General features: G+C 41.5%; 1 protein-coding gene across 6 annotated transcripts in view; it reads right to left on the reverse strand.

Annotated features, from left to right (window-relative positions):
- The window catches only part of PLCB4 (phospholipase C beta 4), a 407,599-nt gene that overhangs the window by 285,533 nt on the left and 94,813 nt on the right, over positions 1-27,253 (reverse strand). The window contains exon 3 of one of the 6 annotated variants that reach the window (XM_078056946.1): positions 7,808-7,889. The exons of the other annotated variants lie outside the window; for them this stretch is intronic. The gene's annotated coding sequence lies outside the window, so the exon portion shown is untranslated. The remainder of the gene's footprint in view (positions 1-7,807; positions 7,890-27,253) is intronic. 6 annotated transcript variants of the gene reach the window in all.

Raw genomic sequence — 27,253 nt, forward strand, 5'->3', positions numbered from 1 at the left:
TAATCTTAGCTAGACAGAGGAGGAGGAACCTGGCAGAGAGAGAAGACAGCCGGTGTGTGCAGAGAGGGCCCGGACCATCCCAGGGGAAGCAGGGGAGAAGCAGCTGTAAAACGGCCCGTCCTTTCCCACACCCACAAGGCACACAAATAGACAGGAAGGCGAGAAAGGGCGTTCAAGCAACGCATGACCTCAGGACTATTCAAGCCATTTTAGAACATTACAATGCCCAATGTTCCCATTCGGTTTATCAGGTGGTTTCAGAGAAGTGGAATCAAGGGTATGGGATTATTTTCCACAGATGTCAGAACAGGCCCTTCCTGAGAAGGGCCTCACCCTGATCCTCTGAAACCTCTGCAAACCAAATGGAAGTTTCTAGATTGTGTTGGCAGAACCTAATCTCTCATTAACAGAATCATCAAGAATGGGTTATAACAAATACTATTCTTTTTAAATTTCTTTTGACTCATCTCATTAGTGGATATGTAATAAGAGGAAGTCTGAAGCTGAAACAATAGGAAATGGCTTTAAGACTTAAAGCTGATTTCTAAAAAGGAGGACTTGTAGTCAAGGGGCGATACGGGCCCATCCATCACCTTGAGTGAGCCTTCACTTATGTAACGGGTATTCAGAGCCTCCACTGGGAGTCAGGCACCAGGAAGGTCCTTGGGCCACTTCAGCAAACAAAAAGGAAACCTGACCCAGGGGGACACACACATACTAGAGAAGAGGGAGAGAAAGTCAACACTAAACCCAATAAGTTGCTAAGTTATAGAAGCCGAAAAATGGTCAGTGCCCTGGAAGAAGGACAAAGGTAGACAACAGGATGGGGGTCAAACAAAAGGTACGCAGACTTGAAGGAGGTAAAGGAATCAGCCAGGGAGACAGGAGGAGGGGGGAGGAAGCGCATTCGTGACAGAGGAAGCAGCCGAGGCAAAGATCCTCCGAGGACAGCACACATGTGTGCGCAAGGAACTGCCCGACGCCACTGTGGCTGAGCTGAGGGAGCTTGGGAGGAGGTGATGGAGGTAACAAGAGTTAGGATCACACAGGCCCAGGAGCCCACGGTGGAGATCCTGACTGGTACTGGGAGTAAGAGGAAGACCCGTTGGAGGAAGCTAGGAAGGGAGGGGCTGGGTTGAGGTTCTGCTTAGCCGGTCGCTCTAACAGGAGTGGGGGTGCAGGAAACAAGCCCGGGAGAAGAGAGACCAGTCATCCAGGTGAGGAAAAACAAGGCCTACACCACGGTGGCAGAGTACAAGAGGTGAAATAGAAGGTGGGTACCTTCTGAAGGTAGAACAGTCAGGATTTACCAACAGACTATGTGCAGATGAGGGAAAAGCAAGCGTCAAGGACGATTCTAGGAACAAAACTGTGCAACACACCCTTGTTAAATTTCAGCAGAAATACCCCAAAAAGCTCTAGAAAAGGTTTTCATTCGAACACCAGGTTTCCATTTAGCACCTGCTATTTATTGAATAGAGGATTCCAGTCCAGGAAGTGTGTAGTCAAAGCAAGTTTATGGTCCGCAAGTTGCACCTACCTGTGACTCTGTTCCGGCAGAAAAACCAGAGTGGTCTATAGGAGTAAGCATTACATAAATTAACCCGTGTGACTGCCAAGGTCCTGGTTCTGCTCATAAAAGCATGCACGTAGAGTTATGTGTCATGTGTACGTAACCATCCATAAAAGTACGTTACAGCCCATAATCCAGTCCAGAGTGCAAGGTTTCATTTCTTTAAAAGTCAACTAGTTGCATAAAAATGTTTCCTAATCATAAAAAAATCTGATTTTTTTTTTTTTTTTTTGGAAACAGGATACTGGACTATGACTCTCAAATGCCTTCTTTTGATGCTAATTTAAATTTCAAAACAACATAAAACCCACGGTCCTAGTCATGTCATTGATCTGAATTATTTCTAGAACTACAACTATGGATGGCTTCCCAAACACAGCACATTCAAGGACATCACAGCATGGTATCCGCCACACCGGCGTGTTTCACGTGGGGCTTCAAAGGAAGTGCTTCCTACAATGAAGAAAACAGTTCACAAAAAACCCGCCTTGAGCTCATTCTGAGCCAAATAACGCAATGTACTCAAATAGGAAAAACTGAACTGAAATGAAGTCAAGAAAGAAGATAAAGGGTGTTAATCCCTCTTCTTCCTCCCCACCCCACCCCCCTCCCTGCCATTGCCATAATATCGGTATGACCATTTTTGACCAAGGATTGCCCTCAAAATCACTGCAGTAGGTGCTAGGACTTTTAGAGTCATTGCATGGAACAGGTTGCCTTCTACCTTCAATTTCATCCCTTCTTTGAAAGTTCTCATCTTCTAGTAAGTACATTCCAGATGCTTTAGAGATTTGAAATTAATTTTGCCTCTTTTAAAGGAAACCCAGGAAAAGAAAATTTGAAGTTGCAAAAATGACAGAGCAGGGAGGGTAGTTCTTGTTGAAGTAGATTCTTCAGTTTATTAATATATTCACTACAGAGTTAATAGCTTTACAGATTAATCTACTTGTGTCTAGATAAAAGACCAAGGATATAAATATATTAGGACGAACCATGTGAAATTATGACTATTCAATCATTTTGACCAACAAAAACATCAATTTCATGCAGCTCAGCCTAAGACTCACCAGTGATCTCTCAGAATGTCCAATTCAAAATCAAGATGTTTCTCCAAAGCACCCATGAACAAGGAAGTGAGATTCCATTTCCCCTAATTTGATTTGCATTCAACTTTAAACATCTGCATACAGTATTTCCCAAAACCATAAAAAACACTTCAAATAGCATTCATCACTCTGATTGCAATCACAAACAAGAAAAACTTAAAAATGATAATTTAGATTAGACCTGCATTCTTATCTAAATAAATATCTCGGGTTCGATGGTCCCTTTTGATGCTGCTCCAAAACTTAACTTTGAAAATCCAGCAGATCTTTCTTCTCCCCTACCTGTGGTCACAGGAAAGAATACCTACTTCTGGAGTATCACAGCTCCTGTGACCTGCCCTACCTTGTTTCAGAGTTGCCTCCCCTATCTTCTTCTGCAGGAACCCCACCACTCCCTTCCTGACTTTATCCCCCACAGCCCTAACTGAAGGAGAGAAACGTATCATCAGAGATGGGCTCAGTGAGCCGATCTACGGTCACCCTATTATACTCAAGGGCATCTCAGGGCACAAACGACAGCATATTTTCATGGGATGGGTGAGCCCCCAGCCCTGCTGGGCTGTAAGAGACACTTGGATTGGAGAGGAGAGACCACCTGTGTTTGGACAATATCCTCCAGGGGCAGGAGGGGTTTTGAATCTTATTCTCACTGCAGTTTAATTAACACACACAGATTCTTCCTGGTTTTGCTGTGAGGAGAGCACTTTGACTCCCCGGCCCCCTGAAGAAAGAGGTGTTGGGTTCTGAAGTCCCCACTGAGTGAAAGCTTCAGGTCCCAGTAAACATATTCTTCCTTATAAATACAATTTGAGGTGAGCCATTAAATGTGACTCCAACTGAGTGGTATTTTACTTTCCCTTCACATGTACCCCTAAACTGCTCCCCCCATGATGCCTCGGAACACAGACAGGACTCAGGTGAGACAGATGAGCCAGAAAATCTACACAGGTCAGGCTGCTTATGGCCCAAGCAGCAGAGGGACAGGGATTTCAGCCCTAAGTGACCAACTGGTCCCGCACTGAAAACTGAAAATCCCAGGCCCAGGAGCCTCTCTCTCCATCCCAGGCTCACTTCCTGGGCTATGACAGGTGAGCTCCATTTTCTCTTAATCTCAACCTCTGCCAGAAGTCTCCTGTCACTGGTTATTAGTCAAGCCAGTAAACTGTCCACGTATGTACTCAATAAATACCACAAACGCATCTTCTGTAACAATCCACAGGGTGCAGAGGCACAATTTGAGATTAGACTCACGGATGGATGACTGGGTAAATTCCCACCGGCCTTCACTTTTGGACAAAAAAGGAAAAACAAGGTTCCCTTAAGTACTTCTGCCTGGCTTAATGTAGTTTGCAGCCCAGCCAACTCTAAAGAGTCCCAAGTGATTGATATCATAAGGGTGATAAAGAACCTTTAACCCATTACTTGCATGAAGTGGGCTCCAAGCATGGCACCCAAAGCTGACAGGCATTAAAGATAAGAAATAGGGCACCTGGGTGGCTCAGTCAGTTAAGCATCTGCCTTCAGCTCAGGTCATGATCCCAGGGTCCTGGGATCAAGCCTCACATTGGGCTCCCTGCTCAGCAGGGAGCCTGCTTCCCCCTCTGCCTCTCCCCCTGGCTTGTGCTCTCTCCCTATCTTTCTGTCTCTCTCCCTCACTCACACACACTCTCTCTCAAATAAATAAAATCTTTAAGACGAAAAATAGCTCTTCAACAAGTTAGTTATTGCTGTAAACCATTTCAACTCATGATCAATTCATTTAAACAAAATATACTTGTTGAATAATTACCCTGGGCCAGGCAATGAGATGCTATGGAAAAAGAACAACAAAACAGACAACCCCCTCCACCCCACCCCTACTGTCTTCACGGCTGTTCTAAAAATCAGTTACTTATTCTACCCCTTCTCAAAATCACTTCAGGATGTAAGCCCAAGATCTGAAAGTAATTCCCAAGTCCCACTATTATCAATCTTCATCTCCTTCCTATAGCGACAAAAACAAAACAACCCCAAAGAATGGGTATCTTTTTGGGGATACTGTATTAGTGTTATACTAAAATCTCTACAGATCAATTTGTCTCATTTTCTTGTCCTAGTGAGACTGTTATGGACTGAAGGTTTATGTTCCCTAAAATTCATATGCTGAAGCCCTAATCCCCAAGGTGATGGTATAAGGAGATGGGACTTTGGGAAAACAATCAGGGTTAGATTAGGTCTTTAGGATAGGGCCTCTTAGTGGGATTAATGACCTCGTGAAGAAGAAGAGACACAAGATCTGTTCCTCTCCACGTTCACGCACCAAGGAAAGGCCATATGAAGACATGGAGAGAGGTCTCCCTGCAAACCAGGAGGAGGAGCCTTAGCAGACACTGAATCTGCCCGCACCTGAGTCTTGGACTTCCCCGCCTCCAGAACTGTGAGAAATAAATGTGTACTGTTTAAGCCACCCAGACTCCAGTATCTTGTTAAAACAGCCAGAAAGGACTAAAATGGAGACCCAGAAAGTGCAGGGGAAAACACATTACCAAATAGTCCTCAAGGAAATGCTTGTGATTGTTGTACATTGTGGAGACGTATTCTGAGATGTCTTGAATGGTGATGGATACAATGAGAGCAGACCATGCTTATCACCGAGTCCACTAAACAGCTGTCCCATGACACTGGCAGTCTATCTGCAGACATTAAGTGGATCATTCTCCCGTGCCTACATTTTGATCAGCTATTCAAAGTTTGGTCAAGGTCATAATTTCCAAAGAACATTCCCCAGCAACACAATCAGACACAACATATGGGCCCTGCAGCTTAAGGGGCTCATTCACGGTGGACTTAACCATTTCAAGTCTCACCACAGCATGAGGCAAGCCCAGGTCTGGACAAGTTCAAGGGCATTTGTTCAATTACTGCTCAAGTGCTTAAATAATTGTTAAAGTTTTTCAGGGTAGAAAAGCAAAAGCTGATCCAGATGGAATCACATTTCAAACTCCCTGTCAATGAGATAACTGTTAGGAAATCTAGGGCCTTTTTTCCTGCAGAGTCTGCCTTTGGGAGTCCCTGAATGGGTGAGGATAGGTATGAAGGTGATCTTCAGCCAGGGAAGCTGACAACACTGAAGTATAGCCCACATGACCCCGGTGACTACAGTTCACCCCTCAGCTTAGGAAGAGGGCCCGTCTCTGTGTTCAAGACAGCAGTTATATTAGAAATTATACATCTTCCCCTGTGCAGTAGGGGATTTTCGGTCAGAGCAGTACTCATGCTAAACTGGGGTAAGACAAGAGGTGGCCTAAAAGACTGACTTTGACATGCATTCTCTACCCCCCCCCCCACCGCTCTCCTATACATCCCTACCCCATACAGAAGGCCTATACCTTACAAACTGCCCGCCTGCACAATCCAGACTATAGCACCAGCTTTGTAACACAAGTTTTCCATCAAGCGGCAAATGCTCTTTGTGAGATTTACAATCTCTGAACAAAGGAGCACCATGGCTCATGGCAGGAATGCTTTCAACATCTCCCCAGATTATGTTATTATGTGGATTAATAATCCACAGGGATGTCAGAACACAGAGATTTTTATGACGGTGGGTATCTGGCCCCCAAGCTAGTTAGGACAACACATGCTTCTGTTCAGAACCTTCTAGTTCACTGACCTTGATGCAAAATGAGTGATTTCAGCAGAGCACATGTTGATTGATGGCTAACATTTAGGAATGCTGCATTTCTAAACAAGGCACTGGAAGCCCATGCTCACATTTTATAGTGAATGCTATGTTCCTGTGTTCACTAACAATTCTTGCATGTGCTTCTATTTTCTTCATCCTCACCAGAGAGGAGACTGTCCTGGGTAGGGATATGTTCTATTCTATGGAAGGCAAATAACTTCAGAATTTTCAAGCTGAAGGGCATCTGAGGTCCTCTATTCCAAACTCTAATTTTGAGGAAGAGGACAATGAAGTACAGAAAACTGAAAACAAGTAAGCTTCAAATAAAGTGCTCCTTCATAACTATGTTCTCTCATTTGCTAAAGCAAGCATGTATTCAAAGAGGTCAGAATGCTCACAGCCCTAGACTGCTAATCCCTGGCACCTCTAATTCAGTATCTCGTGAAGAAATATGCATTCCTCAGTGAAAAACCTGGGCAAACCAGCTGCATTCGTTTCTTATTGCTCCCATAATAAAACCCGCAATCCTAGTGGCTTAAAACACAAACTCATTATCTTAAAGTTCTGTAGGTCAGAAGTGTCACACAAGTCTCTGAAAGCTAAAATCAAGGTGCCCACAGGGCTATGCTCCTTTCCGCAGGGTCCAGGGGAAAAACTGGTTTCCTTGCTATACCCAGCTCCTACAGACCAGGCACATTCCTCGGCTCCTGACTCCCTTCCTACATCTTCAAAGCCTGCAACACTAAGTCAAGTACCAAGTTCCTTTCATACTTTGGATTTCTCCTGCCAGGTCTTCTAATGTTCCAGTTAGCGCTCTCCTCTCTCTCTGACAACAGTGAAGGTTCTCCACTTTTAAGGACTGATGATTAGATTGTGCCCATCCGGATTATCTAGGCTAATCTAGCCCTCTCATGGTCCTTAATCACATCCACAACATCCTTTTTGCCACGTAAGGTAAAATTTATAAATTCTAGAAATTAAGACTTAGACATCTTGGTGTGTGTTGGGGGAGGCATTATTCTACCTACCACATCTGCCCACCCTTCTGACTCTCACATCATTAAATGGCCCCACAATCTATCTGGGGACCAGGTCAGAAACCGGGGAGACATGCCTAAGTTAATCCCACCTGTTTATACTCCACACCCTGTTAGTGACTAAATCCCATGGACTCCAAATCCTAACTGCATCATGTAATGTCCCATGGTGCCTACGATTGGGGCCTCCCTGAATTCTTTACCACTTTTCCTTCTTCTGCCACAGCCTCATTTTTTTTTCCAGTTTTATCTACACTGCCCTTCTAAAGGCCATGTGCTTCAGGCAAGGTGTGCTCCAACCCCAGGTTCAGAGGATAGGTTCTGATTGGTCTAAACCAGTCATGGTAGCCCATAAGCCCTTTGCCATTGGGTAAGAGCATAACATACAGACCTTAATTCACTGAGGTCATCAACACAGTCATCCTACCTTGAGCTTTCTTGTTGGGGGACATAATTATTTTGTTATTAAGCCAAACTGAAGTTTCCTCTTACTTGCTGTTAAAAACATCCTAAATGGAAAAAAAAAAAAACCATCCTAAATGGTACATCCCTCATTAAAGTGACTGTGAGATTCTACTCTTGGTTTTACTTGCTCCTAGTCTCTCATTACCTCCGACGTTTGCATTGCACCCTCCCCATCTTCCACCTGGAAGCAGAGCACCTCCTCTTCAAAGCCATCAATCCTGTAAGGCATTCCCCTATCCAAAATGTTTGTCATGTCCCATTACCTATAACGTTGGTTCTCAAAAATCTGTACTTCTATCCCTCAAGAACAATCTAGAAATAACTGTGTAACCAAAAGTCAATTTTAAGTTAGTATCTTAATTTTTTTCATCATACGTTCAAAAGAGTTGTTAATGATGTAATTTCTGGCATGCTGTCAATGTTGACATTTTTAAGTACAACAGCTGTTGTATCACTCAAAGCCATAAGAATCTAAACCCAGGAGTGAATTGATACTCATGATTTCCCATTTAAAAATAAGCTCTTCTTGGGGCATCTGGGTGACTCAGTCAGCTAAGCATCTGCCTTCGGCTCGGCTCATAGTCCCAGGGTCTTGGAATTGAGCCCCGCATCGGGCTCCCTGGTCAGCAGGGAGTTGGATTCTCCCTCTCCCACTGTGTGCACACAAGCTCTCTCGCTCTCGCTCTCAAATAAATAAATCTTAAAAAAAAAAATAATAAGCTCTTCTTTAACATTCATGTTTTATCATTCCCTTTTCACATTTCCATTTTGCTCCCCCTGCAAGTTTTATCCTAATGAGTAGATCTTTAGGATTCCAAGTATTTTATTCACTTAACTATCGTACATCCCTACACACACCAAAAATAGGCATATCATTTAGAGCTTTTAGCTTACTTTGAATTTAGCCCCTAAGGATGAAATTTCTCCTGAATTATACATTTACTAAACTTTATTTGAAATGTACCTCTTGATACAATACATAGAGCTTTTTAAAAAATTAACCCACGTATTCATGAATATTCCTCAATGCTAAAATAACAAAAGTTTGGTGTCAATCTTATTCCAACTTTTCATATTTCTATATACGAATGCTGATAAATCCTTTTAGCCTAAATAAGCAGAGGAGTGTAAAATCCCGGAACTCCTTTGGAGCTTCAAGCCAAAGACCGTGATCCATCATTAAATTTATTTTTAATTGCCCATCAATGGATGATCCAAATAGGTCTTTGATTCTGTCATAAGAAAAGTGTCCTTAGGTTTAGCACTTGGGATGTTTCACATCACAGAACGTACCATAGTGAAATTCTGAGAAGACGAGAGGAATGTCTTCTTCCTTCAGTAAAAAGGGAGAAAGGAAAGCAAATGCATTCTCTGGCGGATCAATTTTGGGAAAGAGGATGTAAAGAGCTGAAAACCTGGACAGCTATTCCCTTAAAAGTCTCTGAGCCCTTCAATGTACCCCACTGGAATATCTTCATTTATGGCCAATGGTATGCCTAAAGTCGTTTGGAAAATGGCTGCCCTACAGAAAAAATACAAATGTCTCTGCATAGAACACAGCATCTTTCACGACTGGATGCAGGCTCATGTTCCATCACCCACCTTTATCCTTGTACACCCGCTTGAGCAACGCAATTACGTATGCTGGTTCTAAGTTTGCTTTCGAGAGGAACATGTGTCAAAAGACTTCCTTCCTTGACTACACTTTGACCCCTCGCCTGCTGCTATTTTAAGACACAGAGATGAGTCACTGAAATTTATACCAGCACCTTACCCCTGGCTCAGGCCAGTCCCAGGGACTCTGCTCATTGTGGGACATAAATTAACAGCAGCGGCTTAACTAGTCATCACACCTTTAGGATAAAATTCTGTCCGAACCAACCATAGATTTTATTCCCATACTCTAGGAACACTATTCAATAACTCCAGGATTTCCTATATACAGATGGAATTATTTTGATTATTCTATTGTTTTTGCTCCACTACTAACTGCTGTTCCAGAAGCTTTCCTCAATTTTCCCCTCCCCATCTCAGTCCTCATCTCAGTTACAGGAGTCACGCTCTTCCCTGACACCATGCTGCTTCTACTTCTATTGGATATTCTTCACATTCTGCTTGGTGTCACGACGATACATGTGTAAATCTGGTTTCCATGTCTCCACAGTGGCCGCATCCATTGGTTCCATCCTCATTTGATCCCTGGGTCCTGACCACCCCTCCTTGAAAATCTCTTTCCTCGCTGCCAGGTCCATTCTTCTTGTTCCTTGTAGGATCATTCTTCCTCAGTTTCCTTCATCTGCCCCCCCACGCCCACTGCTTATCTCATAGCTCCTTGCACCTTGCATCATGCAGTACTGGAGGTCTCAGCTATCCCAAAGTAAGCTAACACCAACCTCCTAGGACAGTTACCTTTTCCCAAGTCAGAGGAAAAAAAAAAATGACCATCTTCTTGTGTTCAGGTTGCTATTATTTTTCTAAAGCTTGCCACTTAACAGTCAATAGTAATAGCCAGCAAATGATAGAAGTAAATAAATACTAAGGAAAAACAGAAATCAATGACTTATACGTAGTTTAAGGGTTTGTGTATATAAGCTCATGGGTTAGAATTTTATATTCCATATAAAATATTTACTAACAAAATTGATGTTCATCTGAAACATATCCACATTTCTATGTGCACATATACACGCATACACTCACTTATACACGTGTGTAATGTAAATATATACACATTTGATAGCAACACAAAATTACATTTCTATTTGTCTGACATCACAGCATGTGAAAGTGGCCCAGGGGAAACTCTCAGGCATTGCTGGTGGGCATGCAAAATAGGATCCCAACCATCTGGGAAGCCAGTTTCTCATGCAGCTGAACATGAATAGGACCTAGCCATTTCATCCTTAGATATTTACCCAAAAGAAAAGCATGTCCACACAAAGATTTGTACATGAATGTTCATAGCAACTTTAATAGCCTGAAACTTGAAAAATACCCATTGCCATCAACAGGTGAAAAAACTAGGATGTATGCACACAATTAACATCCAGCAATTAAAAAAAAACTACTTGTACACATAACAAAGCAGAATCTCAAAAACATTAGGCTAAAAAAAAAAAGCTAGATGAAAAGAATAGGATTCCTTTTGTAAGAAATCCTAGAAAAAGCAAAAAGAATCTATAGTGACAGAAAGCAGACTAGTGATTGCCTGGAGCCAAGGAGGTGGGAGGGATGGTTTGCAAAAGGGCTCGAACAAGCTTTTGGGGGTAATAGAAGGTTCTATGTAATGACTGTGGTAATGGTTACACTGGTATACACATTTGCCAAGACTCACTGAAATGCATAGTGGATGCTAACAATGGATGCATGTTATTGCATGTAAATTATAGTTCAATAAAATTAAGTGGCCCCATGGATTTTTCACCAAATTTGGAGACAGTGTTATGGATGACCCAATTTGCCATGGACACAGCCTGATGTGGTAGATATAAAATTTATTTTGAATGACTTTTTAGGGGCAGATAAGGAGAGAGAATTTTTTTCTTCTACACGGAGTAACTTGGTGTTTCATTTTAAAGGTTTCAGGGAGTTGAAACATCAACGCTTATGGAACCTGCTATATTTAAAGATGGGAAGTGGGCCTGAGATGAACAAATTAGTGGGTCCTAAGAATGAGATTTGTGTTTACTTTGGTACAACCTAAGCTTTAAGCCCTGTGGGTAGACTCTCCAAGTAAGAACTATTTCTTCTGGACGCCAATCCATAGATTACTATTTGAGGTGAAATAAAGGGACTTTGGACAGTCTACCGGAATTGTAAATATTTTTGGTGAACATAGTTTATTGGAAGTGATATCCCTGGAGACTGGGACTAGTGAATAAAATGATCTAGAAAAAGAGACCAAGAAGAGTTCATCCTTCTCCCTGCTCCCTAGGCTGACAATACAATATACTAAGGGATCTTCATCTTGATTTTGTATCAGAATCTCTTGGAGAGCCTGTTAGAACATAGACTTCTGGGCCCCACCCCAAGGAGCTTCTGATCCAGTAGGTCCAGAGTGGAGCCTGGTCATTTTCATTTCTAGCAAGTTCCTAAGTAATTCTAATGCTGCTGGCCTGGGAACCACGTTTTGGAAAACCACTGCTATATGCTCTCGTCTTTTGGACCAGTGTCTTTGTAAAATTCTGTTAACAGCCTTACCCATGAATTAAGTAAAAAGAAGTCTGACTATTTCACTAGTTGCACTATCAGCCCTAACAACAGTAAGAAAGGTCAAAAAGGAAAAATCTCAATTCTTAGAAAACATGGGACAAATTGTTCCTGCTGCAGATACCTTTGTATATGGATGAGTTTTTCCCTCAATTCTTAGGTTACTAAGCAGCTTATTTCTGACATTAATTTTGCCACTCTCTTATCAGCAAGAGCGGATATTATACTAGGTTCTGCTGATAAATTGCAATGTTGCAAGTTCAAAATGTACATCATTTCCTATTGTCAGATGAAAAAGACAAAAGATACAAGAATTGTGAGGGAGGAACCAGAGGGTGAAAAAAAACTCCATGAAAAGGTGGAGAAACCAGGAAAAACACAAGTCACAACAGAACCAGAAATTCTTGGGAAAAAGACTAGAGTTTGAGAGATTCATAGTCAAGGGACCAGGAAGGGGAGAAACTGCCTTATGAGTGGGAAGTTTACTCTATAGATGAGAAGAAAACCACAGTGTAAGAAGCACTTGAAATTCAATGTCAGGAAAAATAAACACAGAAGAAAAAGTCAAGCCAAGAGAAAAGGGAAGAGCTATTTTTTTTTAATTACTGAACATTTAGAAAATATACCAATAGAAGTATACAGAAGATATACCAGTATCAGTGATTTGTGAAGAGAGAGGAAAACATCAATTTTGGAAATATTTCCATCTTATCTGTTGGATAAATATCCAACTCCAAGTTAATGGAAATCAATTGCAGTTGTTCACTTTGGAGGGGACAGTCTGAAGGGGTCAGCTGTGTCACTGGAGGGAGGGGGTAGACCTGGGGTGTGGTAGACAGAACCATGCCTCCCTGAAGATGCCCACATCCTAATTCCTAGAACCTGTGAATATGTTACTTACATGGCAATAAGGACTTTGGAGACAGGATTAAGTTAAGGATCTTGATATGGGTGGGCCCAATGTCATCACAAAGGGTTCTCTTTTTTTAATATTTTATTTGAGAGCAAGAGAGAACGAACAGGGGGAGAGGCAGAGGGAGAGGGAGAAGCAGACTCCCCACTGAGCAGAGAGCCCAATGCGGGACTCGATCCCAGGACCCTGGGATCACGACCTGAGCTGAAGGCAGACGCTTAACCAACTGAGCCACCCAGGCGCCCCCCAAAGGGTTCTTATAAATGGTAAACGGAAGCAGTAGAATCAAAGAAGGAGAGAGGACAATGCAAGCAGAGGTCAGAGTGACCCAATCAGGAACTATGGAATATGAGCAGCCTCCAGAAGCTAGACTAGGTAATGAAGAGATCCTCCCCTCGAGTCTCGAGAAACAACAGAGCCCTGCAGACCTATTTTAAACTTCTGATCTCTAGAACTCTGAGACATTTGTGCTGTTTTAAGTCACTAATTCATGGCAATTTGTTATAGCAGCAACAAGAAACTAATACAAAAACCTCGGGGAGGCTGGGTTGACCTAGAGAGCACATGCCTCCTCTAACAGAGAGAGCACAAGTCCCAGTTTTGCCAGGTTCCCCAATTTGTCAGGACATGTGGAAAATCTGCTGGCGTAAAGTTAGCAACTAGTAACACTGTGCAGGACAAACATTGTTGACTTTTTTTTTATTGACTATATCCAATCATGTGACACAGCTAGATGAAGGATGGATAAACCAATGCAACGGTCTTTTCTGGCTCAGTGCTCCGCTCCAGACCTTGACCACATCAAACCTTGCCCAGGCAAAGAGCTCAGCTGTTAATGGAACCCCTCCAGAGAGAGGTCATGCACGAGCTGGAAGGGAGGGGCTAAGAGAAAGAATCTTCAGCAGGTTCCACACTCAGCATGGAGCCTGATGCGGGGCTCAGTCACACGACCTTGAGACTATGACCAGAGCCAAAATCAAGAGTCAGGCACTTAACCAACTGAGGTCCCCTCTATCTCGGACCGGAATACACAATGCAAAGTGTGATCCATTTTCTGCTCACAAGCCATTCAGAAGCTGAACTTCAGAGTTTAGATTTTTCTTACATTCTAGATAATCAGTGCAGCCTACCAGCTCTAAGGAGTCATTCTGGAAAATAAGATTATTTTTGAAAAACAACTTGCTCTTCACAGATGAAAGGAGTTATTAAAGGGGTAGATGTTGGGACTATTACTGAAATATGGCCAGCTCCATGGTAATAACTTATAAATGAAGATAAAAAGAAACAAAATCCCAAAGGATTCTGCCTCAAAGTCATCCTTCTATTAATTCTAAGTTGGTAGAAGAGGGGAAAAATGAAGCTAATCACATTCATAGAGACAAGTGGCCTCTCTTAATATTCAGACAATCAGCCAACAGTATTTATTGAGTGAAGGCTCTCCAAAACACTAAAACAAAAAAAGGTAGAAAGTGTAAAAGAAATGTAAGAGGGCTCTTGCACAGAGGAATTTATCATGTCACTGGGAAGACAAGGCTAATATATAGAGAGTAATTAACAGTCTGCCCTGAAGAATGATGCCAAGAGGTTTGTAAGTCAATACAAGAGGTACACAATAAAGGGAGGAACAGGCAAGCGTTTGATGGGAGAAAAGCTTCGTGCTGAACCACCCGTTAAAGAGGAGGTAAATGCATGTAGGAAAAGGGTAAGCTATCCCACTCAACAGAAGTGGGTTTGAGGACTTCTCTCCCGTCCTAGAATCTTCAATTTTTAATTGAAGCTGAAAATATAATAAAAACCTATACAAATGGCAGCTTTCTGTTCTAATATGAACATATAATAAATACAAGAGCTCTGAAGGACTGGAGAAAAGATAACGGAGATTTCTTTCAACTCCATGAGGGCTTGGTATTATTAGAAGGGGAAATTTCTCCCACCATCTCCCACAATACTTTGTTACAAGGTTTGCATAAATAAATGCAGAGGATATATACATACATACACACAAGCCTCTGGTGCCTCCAATTACGTCATAAAATATCTAAGTAGAAGTCTCATACTGTTGTAACCCAGCAGAAAGCTGCTTAGATTTATAACCTGAATTTTTCTTAAAACGTGGTTCTGAGTTATTTTAACAGAACTGACTTCACCAAGTGCTTGCAAAAATTACTCCTGTCATCTCAGAAAGAAGCAACAATAAATTAAATAGTTTGGAAAACAGAGTAAATACGCATGAAAGGATTGTTTCTTCTGGCCTATAGGTAACTTTATTATACATTTTCCCTAATGATGAACAGCCATTCTCTGATTTACCTTTTTGAATAGATAACCTTTGAGTATTTGTTTAGTTTGGTTCTAAGGGTCATACACTGTGCTTTTAAAAACTGCTGGGATATTTTCTTGCATTCCTTTGCAAGCAAGAAAATAAACTTCCTATTAAATGATGTACCTCTGGGGCACTAGCGTGGCTCAGATGGTTAAGCATCTGCCTTCAGCTCAGGGTCCCAGGGTCCTGAGATGGAGCCCTGCATCAGGCTCCCTGCTCAGTGGGGAGCCTGCCTCTCCCTCTCCCTCTTCCTCTGCTTGTGCTCTCTCGCTCTGTCAAATAAATAAAATCTTTAAGAATAAATAAATAAAATGATGTAACTTTAAAAATCACTATAAATTTCTACCGAGTATTCTGGGGCAACACTGTAAAAAAAAAAAAAAAAAAGTGTCTGAGCACCTACTGTATAATTCTATAACTCTGAGTTATACTCTGGGTATTTATTGCTAAAAGTAGCTGAATAAACCCGCTGCTTATAGCTCAGTATTCGCTGAAAAAGATATTCCCAAATGTAAGTAACAGTTGAGGGAGCTACATGGCCTTTCAGAACATGAGTCACGTGTTCAAGTGTGTTAAAGTGACCCATGTGAACGAAAAGAATAAGTGGGAGTTTTAAGGCACTCTGAAAGAACTCAATTTGAGTACTTTATAGCCCCTGAACAACTTTATGAACTCACTCGTTTTGACTATACCCTTTCGGCTACGCTACTTTCCTGCTAGATATTAAAACACTGTCTCTTTGTGACCAAAGACATTGTAGGGCATTGTTTGTTCTCTAGTTACAGGTCATTCTGAGAACCTGGCATTTGCAGCAAGCTGCTCTCTGGATAGTGGAGGTTTTACACAGCTCTGTGTACCCACACCAAGGGGGATCCAAATCAGCCCCATACTTCGTGAAGTATTAAGGGTAAAGCAAGCACAAACTGCTGCCCACAGACGTGGAACATGAGGAATTAAGATGATCCTGGGTACAGAGCTTTGTGTTCCAGATACAAGCTTTCAATTCTGGAATGACTAAGTCATGGGGAACAGAGGCATACCACAGGGAGTATAGCCAGTGATATTGTAATAGCTTTGTGCGGTGACAAATGGTAGCTACATTCATGGCAAGCATAGCATAATGTATAGAGAAGTTGAATCATTATGTTGTACACTTGAAACTAATGTAACATTGTGTCAACTATACTCATATTTAAAATAAAAATGCATCTAGATTTTTTTAAAAAGTGTGAACCAACATATATATCAGGCGAAATCATGAGGTGAATATATTCTCAAGTAAAACCTTCACAGCAAATAGCTGGCCAGAGAAACCAGGTGTGTTGGCCCAAAGAACCTCTTAGAATATGGCTACCTCCAGAGCTCCAGGTCTCAATTTACATGATCTCACCATCTTGTAAAATGTTAGAAGAATCAACCAAGTCATTGGCAAGTAATCTGTGCCAGAAACCAGATAGTCTAAGTTACTCTTAAAACTTTAATTTTTGCCAGAAATAAGAACACCAGGAGTTAATCCAAACAAACTAAATATTAACTTGCTAGAAAGTGTTGTACAGGGGCACCTGGGTGGCTCAGTTGGTTAAGTGACTGCCTTCGGCTCAGGTCATGATCCTGGAGTCCCGGGATCGAGTCCCGCATCGGGCTCCCTGCTCAGCAGGGAGTCTGCTTCTCCCTCTGACCCTCCCCTCTCTCATGTTCTCTCTCTCTCAAATAAATTTAAAAAAAAAAAAAAAAAAAGAAAGTGTTGTACAATCTGTATTTCAAAGCATGAGATTAACCTGTATGAAATAAAACTGATAAGTATAGTATGAAGAAATAAACTGACCACAAATCACTCATTTGTGATCAGTGAGTTCCTTTGTAGGTAAAGATTCACAAAAGCACATAAAAGCTGAGAAGGGGCCATGAGGGAACTTTCTCAGGTGATGGTAACATTCTGTATCTTGCCAGGGATTTACATAGGTGTATCCATTTGTCAAAGCTCAACTTACATATAATTAAGGATGTGTTATATATGATGGTTCATCATATATAAATTTCATATAAAAAAACTCAATACTGAACTCTAGTTAAAATAGGCATGTCGAAATATGCAAACTGATGCCTGTGGTTTATTTTTAAAAGATTTTTATTTGAGAGAGAGAGAAAGAGAAACAGCTTGAGAGGGGAGAGGGTCAGAGTGAGAAGCAAGCTTCCCGCTGAGCTGGGAGCCCGATGCGGGACTCGATCCCAGGACTCCGGGATCATGACCTAAGCTGAAAGCAGTCGCTTAACCAACTGAGCCACCCAGGCACCCGCCTGTGGTTTATTTTTAAATGCATCAAAAATAAGATAGGAAAGGGAAAGGTGGATGGATATGTGAGGATGTGAAGCATTAATGGTGAAATCTAGGTGGTGAACATAGAGTTGTACATTGTAAAACTCAAATTACCAAATGTGTGAAATTTTCATTAAAAACGCTGAAGAAAATATAATGGAAAGGAATCACTGAAGAACGCAAAGTAGCACACTGCCACCCCACTGCCCACTTTCTTCAATAGTTTACATGGTATCTAGGACACAGGAAGAATATTTAAGTTGAAACTCCAAAGCTGAGACATGGAAGGTGTTTTTAAACACACACAGAGACAGACAGACGGGGCACCTGGGTGGCTCAGTTGGTTAAGCATCTGACTTTGGCTTGAGTCATGATCTCAAGGTCCTGGGATCGAGTCTGAGGCTCTGTGCTCAGAGGGGAGTCTGCTTGTCCCTCTCCCTCTGCTTTCCCCACCCTCCTTGTGCTCTCTCTCAAATAAATAAAATCTTTAAACACATACATACACTTGCCTGAAACTGGTTGATTACATGGGAAAATGGCGTGTTAAGTGAAAGAAAGAAGTAGATCCCCACAGATAGTTTTTACATTTAAAATCAGTGAAGGGCACCTGGCTGGCTCAGTTGGAACATGCATTTTTTTTTTTTTTTTTAAAGATTTTATTCACTCATTTGACACAGAGAGAGGGTACAAGCAGGGGGATAGCAGAGGGGGAGGGATAAGCAGGCTCCCCACCGAGCAGGGAGCCCGACGCGGGGCTCGATCCTAGGACCCCAGGATCATGACCCGAGCCAAAGGCAGACGTCTAACCCACTGAGCCACCCAGGCGCCCCAGAACATGCGACTCTTGATCCCAGGGTGGTCAGTTCGCACCCTCCTTGGGGATTAAAAAAAAAAAACAACTTTAAAAAAATAATAAAATCAGTGAGCTGAAGTTGGGCAGGACACGCTATCAGAAGACTCTGGTGCAAACACGAGTCCAACCCAATGCAATAAAAGGCTCCGGACGGGTGGGAAGTGACAGCTACCAAAGGAGCAGATGAGGCCTTGGTGGCGGTGGCAAAGCAGAGGGAGAAGAGGCAAGGGGCTGGGCCGCCCACGATGAGTCCCAGGCAAGAAGGGCTACGGCAGCTCATCAGAGGTTACGATGCCACCGGTTCCTTCCAGAGCAAACAGCAGGTCACTCATCATCAGTTACATCATCTATGAAGGGGTCAGTGTCTCCAGCTCGTCAGTGCACCTCAATCACAGTCTCAGTTATTTGCTTCGCAGATTGATTGCTTGATATTGACTAGACAGCGTCCATTCAGTTAATAACCACCTGAGCAGGTATTTGACACGGCGGAGCTGCTCACTGGTGACGGTGTGGTCTCTGAACCAGGGACACCAGCAGCCCCTGGGGGCTTGTCAGAAATGCAGCAGCTCGGGCCTCATCCCACACCTGCTGCTTCAGCATTTACTGTTTAACCCAATCACGGAGGATTCACATTCACATTAAAGTGCAAGAAGCAGGGAGGGGTCTTACACGCCTGCAGACCAAGCCTCAGTAACTGAACACTTCTCAGCAGCGGCTTTAACTTCAGACAGAGGACAGTCGCAGGCCAACAGGTGAGCAATAGTAAGCCCTGGACACCTGTCTCCCGTAAACACCTTCCCCTGCCCACTGCTACCTCCTCTCGCCCTTTCAGTCCCAGCCTCCACCTACGCAGGAGAACCGACCCCAACCCGGAGGCCCCCGGAGTCTCTCCAAATAAAACACGGTTGAGCTCGTTCTGAACATCTGGGAAAGTCTCTTCTTCAATAGGGCTAAGAATATTCTGGGTATCTCTGGAGAGTGGATCACTTTTGCATGTGATTGCTGCTTAATATAAAAAGTATATAAAATGTTTTCTCCAACAGGTAACTATCAAAAGAGCTCTCTGCCATCGTCTTGTCTCACAGCTGTAAAAGTTCAATCCCCTTAAAAATAGCCACGGAATGTCACATTTTATTCAGGTACAATCTGTCTAAGATAGTTTATTTTAATGCTGTCTTGTTTACTTCAGTCATTATAATACAGACTGTTTTATTCTCTACTGTCTGTGGCTAGTCAGGATTCACACAAAGCTAAAGGTTTTACCTTTTTTCCATAATGACCGGTCTTTAAAGACTCAAATTCCTGACAAAATAAAGAACGCAAACATGAAATTGTTCTAAAGCTATTTGAAGCCAGTTCTTCTATGCTAACTGCAAGTTTCATACTCTAGCATCACTTCTTTGTCTAGGAACACATGTAATCACACGTATTCTGTTTGTAAAAAGACCATTCCCAAACGCACAAACCAAATCTTGAATTATTAATTTCCATTCCATTATTTCAGGAAGGAATTTTACATAGTGTCTGATTAACTTTCCAAGACCATGAATAAATACATTTCCAATAAGTACAAAGTATATTTTCATGCTTTTAGAAAAAAACTTTTAAAAATAATCATTTTGCCTATCTTAATAGGGGTGAACCGAAAAAAATGGCAATCAAAACATAATATTGAAACAGGTCCTATACTTTTATTGCCAATTACAAAAAATGAAAATGAATCGGTTTTGTAACAATGTATACATGATGGAAAAAATGTTTAACCTGCTGTATTGCATCATAAGGAGGTATTCACAGAAAATATTCAAGAGACTGGTTAAATTTTTTGCTAGACTTTATTTTTTAATTTTAGGTTCATAACAAAATTAGATGAAAGGTATAGACTTCTCATATGCCCCTTGCCCCCACATAGGTCATTTTTAAAAGAGATTTGCAAAATGCTAAGACACACACACACACCCTAACAGCCAATAAACTCATACTGATAAATGCCTTATTAAAAAATCTATTTGAGTTACAGTGAGGTTTAGGGATATTTTAAAAGAGACATTAAATCAGTGAGGTTTAGGGAGATTTTAAAAGAGACATTAATGCCAGAATTACCACAAAACAGTGTCTAATATACTTTGCTTAATTTTGTCTTGGGTTTCTCCCTTACTAGAAAATCTTTTTAAAACATTGATAATGAATAAAACAATCTTCATTAAAAAAGTTTGGTTGAAGAAATTTCAAGGCAGAAGTATTTTCTTTTCTACCACTACCCCTTCAGGAACCACACAAGGAAAATTGTGACAGCCCTTCTCCAAGCAATTAAAAAAAAAAAAGAAAGAAAAAGAAAAACAAACACCAAACTTACCAAAACTACTCCCCTTTGTAAATCTTAACTGCCACTCATAAAGCTGAAAGTATGTTCTCTTACCTGAAAAGGAGTGAGTAGGATTTAAACTTCACCCAGTCAGAAGCAGGCTCTCGAGAGCATGCCTGATGCAGGCTGAGAATTGCAGGGACAATCACAGTTCTTGGATAAGCTCACTCTTTCCAGAAGGGGAGGAGGGGGCAAAAGACTGGCGATGAGCAAGATCATGCAGCCAGGAACATAAGACTGGTCCTTTAGGCAGAGCCCCACCCCTTGGCCACAAAGTGAGAGGTTGGGCCAACAGTGCCCACAGCCACAACAAAGTATCCAGACGGAGCGGCCCACAGAGACTCTCTTCACCATTCTAAGCAGAACAATAAATACAAGCAAATGCTTTTTACAGGCGTCTTGCCAAGTAACTGCCCAGGAACGAGTAAGAGGTCCTGCACACTTCAAGTACCACCGGATCAGAGGTTGGGGTTTATCAACAGAAGAGTTCAATTTGAAACCTACACCTGAGCTCTTCCTTAAAACAAAGGCCACAAAAAATTCAAGATATAAATGTAAAGGAAAGCAAAACTGAATGTCCACAATTCAGGAGATGTAGTAACTTACATGCTCCCGAGAATCTTTGTTTCCAATTCCCTTTTGCCTATTTACCTCCTTTATAATCCCTTCAGGGCTCAAGAAAGGAAATAAAACTTTTTAAACTTTCACATTACTAGTAATGCTGATATAAAGACAAATCGGTAAGAATATCTAAAGTGAGATCTGGAGATGATCTCCCTTGCACAGATAGTGACATAGAATTTTGTCCTCTAAAAAGATCAAGAGGATTTTAATTATATGTCAAATTAAGACGCTAACACATGCATACAAGATTTACCCATCCATGAGTGGCAATAAAAAAAAAAAAAAAAAGACATCAGCTTTTGCCAGAATGTGCCAGAGAACATAAAATGTTTCACAAAACAAGGTTCCAGGGTTAAGTTTTAGGATGGTCAACCTATGCGAACATTGCCACAATCCTATACTGCAGGATTTCTCTGAGTTTTTAATAGGTTCATATTCAATCTATTAAGTTTTGTGCATGGTTTCCCAAACTTATTTAATCAGGAAACCCTTCGAGGGCCATTCAGAGAGAACTGTATCTCTTGAGACAGATTGGGAAAATGCTAATAACTAGATTCCACTTGCCAGTTTTTAAGCAACAAACCTGCCATAGTGATTAGTTTCCAAAGCACTTACAAAAGCTATTCAATTCTTAGGCTTTCCATCTAGCTCAACTCACACTATTACAACGGGATTCATTTCTACCATACTCCATATCATAAGGCTAAGCCTGCTTTCCAAATGAAAGCATGTGGAAGGGAGGCATCCTATACGTGTATTTGAGAGACATCTATATTCTTCGAATTATGCAGGAAAAAAGGAGGCAAAGGATAGCATCTATCCTCAAGAGGCTGGACATTTTGTTTTGGACCTCTGCAGTGACAATGGTGGTCATGCAGGTGCACCATGGTTACCCATTTGCCCTCAAAAGTTCAGTGTCAGACCCCAGAGGTTAATATTCAGCCAATGTATCTTAGAGCACCCCAGCCAAAACACGGACACCAAGCCAGGAGTAACCACTAAAACCACCACACGAATGCAATACCAACTGCATCCAAATGTGCGTATTTCAACCTCTTTCGCACATAGACTGAAGAGGAAGAAACTGAATCGTGTGCCTTCAGCAAACCATGTGTAAAAAACCGACTCCCACCTCAAACGCTTCCATTTATCTCAAATCCTAGAGTCCTGCAATCCCCACACATACCCACAGTCTATCACTCTCATTTGTAGGAAAAAGGAAGTTTTCAGGATAGAACCAGAATAGACTGGTGGTTCACAGCTACTCCACCGAGATAATTAAGTCAAGCCTGAACCCCTGTCACTCCACACAAGCAATTCTTCCCAATCGTGTCACTTTAAAGACAAACCTTCCTACAACGAGTTTACATTCCTCCAATCCTTCCAGTAAGAAGATATTTAATAGGATTGCCTTAATTCATATAGATCCTACTGAACAGAATCATAACATTCTATTGAAGAGACCACTACACACTGGAAAAAAAAAACTTTTACTTAAAAAATGATTCAAGAGCTATAGGATGGTATGATGTTGAGCAAGCAGCTTAATGTCCCTGAACCTGATTTTCTTCATCTGTAAAAAAATAAGCAATAAAACTCACTTGTAAAATAATAATGTCACAAGGCTGCATGAGAATCACAAGAGAAAAATACAAACTCCAAAGCTCTGTGCAAATGCAATATACATATCATACTATTGTGGTATCTCAAGATGTTCCTTCAGCCACTATTTACTATATCAAAAAACCAGGAGCTAAACAGTAAACACTGTTTACCATGAAAAACACCCATCTGTGTCTCATTATAATAAATGGATATAGGCTGAGATGTCCTAACAATTGTGAAAGTAACGTGGACTTTAAAAGTTCAGACCACAGAAGGCATAAAATTAAAAGTAAAAACTCCCTCTCATATTAATTACAACCACTGCGGAGTTTTACTGTACATTTGCCTATAATCACTTTTAGAGGTCTCATATTCAAAATATAGTTTCCTTCTAATGAATGAGTTTATCCCATCTAAATTAAGGTTTCTAATAGCCAGGTGATCTGAATTCTATTTTTTTTTTTTTAAGCTTCCTGGTTTGACATGATGTTTTGCCTTTTTTTTGCAACATAATTTAAACACGAAACAGAAGCCAAACAATCATGGTACACAGAATGTAATGAAAATGTTATAAGTTGTCTCACCCCCCCACACACACACCCCCACACAGTAACTATGTGAGGTGATGAAGGTGTTAACTGCAATTACTGTGGCAGTCATTCTGCAATACTTATTCAGATCATCACGTGGCCATTCAACTTACACAATGGTATACGTCAATTAGGACTCAATAAAGCTGGAAAATAAATACAGCCCTACTAATCAAATACAGCCATAAAAAAATTATGAATACGTATGTGTGATGTATAAGAAGATCAAGGTCCTCTAGTTTCAATAATCTCCCCCAACATCTTTAACCTCTCCACTTTCCCCTTTTATATTCAACTAGCCAATGTAGTAACAACAACGTTCAAGAGGGAAAAAAAGGGGTATGCTTTGAATGTTAAATGTGTACACTTTAAACTTACAGAAAGTTATGTCCCTTATATCTCAGTAAAGCTGGAAAATAAATCAATATAGGTATAACTATATAAAAAGAAAACTAAATCTTCATATAAAAATAACAAGTAATATAATCAAGAGATTGGATGAAAAGAGGAGAGGAAGCAGGACTATTTGTTTTTTTGTTTTTTTTTAGTTTTCATACCTAGGAGTCAATAAATACTATATAAAGTTAGTAAATCAATGAACGTAAGATTTTATGTTATTACTCAGAATTGCAATAATTACCACAAAAAAGGAAAAGACAATTTTATACACCTAAATTATAGGAAAAAAAAAAAGGAAACACGGAGGATACTAAGCCAAGACACAAAGAAAACCTCTAAGTCGAGCAAGCAGGGCTTCTCGGGAGACCCACCTGTGCCTTCAACCTCTCATTCCAAGGGCTGGCTTTCTGCCTTGGCTTTGAGCCTCCACCAGCCGGGGCTTTAGGAGAGCTATGCCTGGACTCTCCTTGGATTTGCTCCAAACATCACCAACTTTGGCAGACATGCTTCAGAGAGCCTTAACATTTGGGAGTCAGCCCTTTCCTACTTTCAGGGAAGATTCTTTCCCCCACTTTTCCATAAAGGGTTTCATCTCCACAGTTCCAGGGAAGAGAAGAGAACCTTTCACTCAGCGTCCTTTACCAGAAACCCCCACCTCCCAACTTGCTCCCAGTTTCTAATTAATTTTCCCCATTCTTCTGTTTTTCTGCCTCTCCACCGCCTCCCGCTAAACACCTCTTCCCCTTCTAATCTCTTGGTGCCAAAAAGTCAGTGGTGTGCTGAGCCAGGCTGTGCTGCTAGCAAGTCACAACCTTGGGCCTCTCCTCCCATGTCCAGTTGGATGGGGGCACCTCCACCCCAGCAGGCCCGTCCACAGACTGCCCAAACCAAGCTCCCTCCCCAGAGCCAGGTGTTAAGTGTTGACCAGCACACCACCAGAAAGGCCTGGGAATTAAAAAAAGTTTTAGAACTGTGTGTAAAGGAAGAACATAAAAGTGTTTAATGAGAACAAGACAAGGCTTCTGTTTGGGCTTTTTCTTAATTAGTTGATAAAGACAGTTTACCTATTTGACAAGGCGAGATAAGGAGCCTCAGCAAGACAGAACAGTAGGACTATAATACTATAAAACCAGTGAACACGAATGAAGGCTGTGTTTCCAGGGTAAATGGCATCCTTTCCAATTCCCTTTAGTATATTTAAACAGCATCTTTCCCCGTAGTAGCTCTAAGCTGTCACTAAGGCTATTTTTTTTTTTTTTTTTTGAATTTACAGAAGTATCAGCATATTCATTTCCTGGGACGTGATAAACAAGAAAACTTTCAAGTTCGGGCAGATCTGCCCCTTTCCTTTCTCCTTCCTCTCCCCCCAAAGCCCAACACACACACAAATCATGCTTTTTACTTCTTCTCCTCAAAAGCGTATTGATTAAAAAGACAAACAATTATTTAGTAGCGCCCTTGATCTTTCGACCTTGCTAAAGATTGAATTCAAAGCCAACGCCTCAGTATACTCAAGGTAAAGTCAACTCATTGTTCCAGGGAACAAAGGACAAATTAGCAGGCATGATTATTTTAAAAGTATGGTGAGAACATTGTAACAAACACTGCCAATTCCGTCTGGCTAGATCAACCACCTAGTGAACCATGGAACAAAAAGATGGGACAAAAACAAGAACACTCTTTGAAGAAATAAAATATCATACGAACTTACATACTCACCAACATTCTTCTAATTCTTCATTCAACATCTTTCACTGTATCACTGGTTATCCCTACTCTATCAATAGTATCAGTTTTACTGAATCATATTATTATCAGTAACAAGTAGAATAGTTCTGTTTAAAGTTAGAACAATCCAGGGCGCCTGGGTGGCTCAGTTGGTTAAGCGACTGCCTTCGGCTCAGGTCATGATTCTGGAGTCCCGGGATCGAGTCCCGCATCGGGCTCCCTGCTCTGCAGGGAGTCTGCTCCTCCCTCTGACCCTCCCCCCTCTCATGTGCGCTCTCTCTCATTCTCTCTCTCTCAAATAAATAAATAAAATCTTAAAAAAAAAAAAAAAAAAAAAGTTTTAAAGTTAGAACAATCCACAGACAAAAATGCTTCCTACGTTTTGTCTATACATTTTATCCTACTCCAAGAAAAAAAATATACAGAGCATGATACAAACACTGCCAGATATTATTCGAGAGAGAGAACTTCATTTTTGTCTCACTATTTAGAGTCAAGGAAATACAATTCATCTCATGGAACAGAACTTGCGAACGGGTACAGTTATACGTTGCAAGTCAGACCTTCCTGCCATCATGGACCTGACGTTGGGAACCCAGAGTTCCTGGCTTTTAAGGTAAGCTGGAGAGCATGAGATGGTAGTCAGAGCATCAGGCTGGAATTGGATACACCTGGGTTGGCATCAGAGCTCTTTGACCTTGGACACGTTACTTAACCTCTCTACAGCTCTGCTTTCCCGTCTCTAAAATAGGAAGAGAAATACCCACCTCACACTGACAATTTTAAAATAAGAAAATCTACATCAAACACTTAGCGTATCATCTGGTACCTAGGAAGCACTCAGTACACTGGGATAACAACTCCTCACTGTCACTACCTAGTAGTTACTGATTTTGCACAATATGCCAACCACTCAGCTGCCTTGAATATACGGTGGTTTAGGCCAGAGCTTCTCAAACTTTCACGTGCATACAAAGCACCTAGGGATTCTCCTAAAGATGCAGACTGTGATTCAGGAGGTTTGCCCTGGGGGCCTGAGACTCTACAGTTCTAGCGAGCTCCCAGGTGATGCCGATGAAGCTGGTCCGGGGACCACACTTTGAGTACTAAGGATTTGGCCCACCTGGATATTCCCCACCACCACTTCCGCACTCCACACAAACACACATGCACACCCAGGCATAGCTAGCGAAAATGCAAAACACTGAATCCACAATCCAGTATCACCTTCCCTGTAAAAACTGAACTCTTTAAAAATGGGAAAAGCAATGAACCACTCGGGATAACTGCTAAATATAGAATACAATTATAAGAAAGGAAAGGGACTGCTTAACCCGGGGGAAGAACTTGGGTTTTTGAATCAGACAGGCCTGGGTTCAAGCTCTAGATGCCCTGCACATACTAGCTGTTAATGCAGCTTTGGATTAATTATAGACCTCCTTATAAACTTCAATTTCCTTATTTGTAAAATGGGGATAATAG

The sequence above is a fragment of the Halichoerus grypus genome, chromosome 10, assembly GCF_964656455.1.
Source record: "Halichoerus grypus chromosome 10, mHalGry1.hap1.1, whole genome shotgun sequence".
NCBI classification, from domain to species: domain Eukaryota; kingdom Metazoa; phylum Chordata; class Mammalia; order Carnivora; family Phocidae; genus Halichoerus; species Halichoerus grypus.